This window comes from Octopus bimaculoides, chromosome 23 (assembly GCF_001194135.2).
Source record: "Octopus bimaculoides isolate UCB-OBI-ISO-001 chromosome 23, ASM119413v2, whole genome shotgun sequence".
NCBI classification, from domain to species: Eukaryota; Metazoa; Mollusca; class Cephalopoda; order Octopoda; family Octopodidae; genus Octopus; species Octopus bimaculoides.
In genome coordinates, this window is record NC_069003.1 from 4,602,220 (window position 1) to 4,604,741 (window position 2,522).

Genomic DNA, 2,522 nt, shown 5'->3' on the forward strand with positions numbered 1-2,522 from the left:
CCGGAACCATGTGGTTGGTAAGCAAGCTACTTACCACACAACCACTATTCTTTTATTCTTTTACTTCTTTTCGTCATTTGACTGTGGCCATGTTGGAGCACAAGCTTTAGTTGAACAAATCGACACCAGGACTTATTCATTGTAAGCTTAATACTTATTCTATCTGTCTGTTTTGCAGAACCGCTAAGTTACAAGGATGTAAGCACATCAACATCGGTTTTTCCTGGCGAAAAATATAGTCTCATGATATTAACACAAAAATTTCTAAGGCTAATCATGTGATCTTCCTCTATCAGGCTTGACAGGTTAAATTCAAGCAGCTTTGATTGTTTGGGATTGTTGATAGACATGTGCACTCAACCATGACAGCTTTGAATTACAGAGCCAAACATATTGTCACATATAATTGTAGAAGAAACAAAGAACAGACATAAGCAAGCAGGAACTCCTAAAAATTTCTAAACCTAGTCACCCTCAGCCAATCAAATTGTATCCAAAATGGATACTAATTTGAGCCTTGTTTTCTCTATAAAAACAAATTTTGAATGCCTAACAGTTGCAGCATGGCTCCATGTCTTCCTGTCTCAGCCTTTGAAAACCAGGGAAATCTGTGGAATTGGTTAAATCTTTTAACATTTCAAAACAAAACACTAATTATAAACAAAAATTTTACACTCTGTTGCTGCCAGGTGAACTTTAATCTAGCAGAACTAGGTCAAAGCTGCTTCATATTTGACCACCTTGTCTATATATTCAAAACACTACGACTATATACTCCTGAATATCCCTTCCATTTTAAAGAAGACTGTAGGGTATAACACACCATGATGGGGCTAGTTCAGTACTTCTCCATATGGCCCTGGAGTTGGGGGAGATCCATAAAATTTGAAACCAATATTGAAAAACTACAATTCTTTCAACCTATCTACCATCAATCCCTCATGGGTGTGATACTGAACAACTGGGTTAGGTGCATCTGTCAGTGTAGATGTGTCTCTTCAGGTGTTTAGAGGATGTATCTCATTAAAATCAATATATATATATATATATATATACATATATGACAGGCTTCTTTCAGTTTCCATTTATGAAACCCGCTCACAAGGCTTTGATTGGCCTGAAGCTGTAGTAGAAGACACTTGCCCAAGTTGCCATGCAGTGGGACTGAACCTGGAACATTGTGGTTGGGAAGCAGACTTCTTAGCACACAGCCATGAGTGTATCTGATCAACAAAGCATTCGAATACTATATGTGTGAAGAGTAAATCCACTGAATGACAGCTCGGAAGTTAGTCGTCTCAACAAGGTGACCTAGAAGACTTGCAATGCAGAGCTAGGTCAATGAGTGAAGCCATCAAGGTTTGTTGTAAAACTACAAACTTTTCTAAAGAACCAAAGAATTCAGAAAATGTGCATTCGGGAATGGTCTGCTGGCATTGAGGACTTACTTCTCTCTGGTGGCCCAGAAACAGCAAGCAGCATTGGTGGTCCTATAGATATCAGTAATGACTCATGTGTTAATAGTCGTTATATCTAAAGACTTTATGAGGTCATTAGCTGTCTGGGACACATCTTTTAAAAAATGTATTTCACCTTAAAGATTTTCTCTCTCACACACACACACACTCTACATCCATCCATATATCTATCTCTTTATCTCTCTGTCCATCTATCTCTCTATCTGTCTATCCATCCATCCATCCATCCTTTCTATCTCTCTATCTGTCTGTCTGTCTGTCTATCTGTCTGTCCTTCCATCTGTTGGTCCATCCATCCATCCATGAACAAATCTGTCTATTCATTTGTTTGCCTGTCTATCCATCTGTCCACTTGTGTGTCTCTGTCTATCAATCGATCGATCTATCTACCTATCATCTATCTATTTATCTATCCACCCCTCCACCCCTCCATCCATTCATTAATTTCCTTCCTTCTTTCCTTGTCTCTCTCTTTCCTTCTTCCTTCCTTCCTTCCTTCTCTTCTTTCTTTCTTTCTTGGTGGTGGTGGTGGTGGTGCTTGTTGGATGACGATGGGGGGAGGGAAAGGTAGTGACGTGGTGAGGGTGGTGATGGTGATGGCGTATATGATAACGACTTGAGATATTTGTTTCATTACTTTATTATTATTTAAGAGTGTTTAAAGATGTGTGGTAAGTAGCTTACTTCCCACTCACATGGTTCCAGGTTCAATCCCACTGCGCGGCACCTTGGGCAAGTGTCTTCTACTATAGCCTCGGGCCGACCAAAGCCTTATGAGTGGATTTGGTAGACAGAAACTGAAAGAAGCCCATTGTATATATGTATATATATGTGTATGTGTGTGTATATGTTTGTGTGTCTGCGTTTGTCCCCCCAACATCGCTTGCCAACCGATGCTGGTGTGTTTACGTCCCTGTAATTTAGCGGTTCGGCAAAAGAGACTGATAGAATAAGTACTAGGCTTCCAAAAGAATAAGTCCTGGGGGTCGATTTGCTCGACTAAAGGCGGTGCTCCAGCATGGCCACAGTCAAAATGACTGAAAC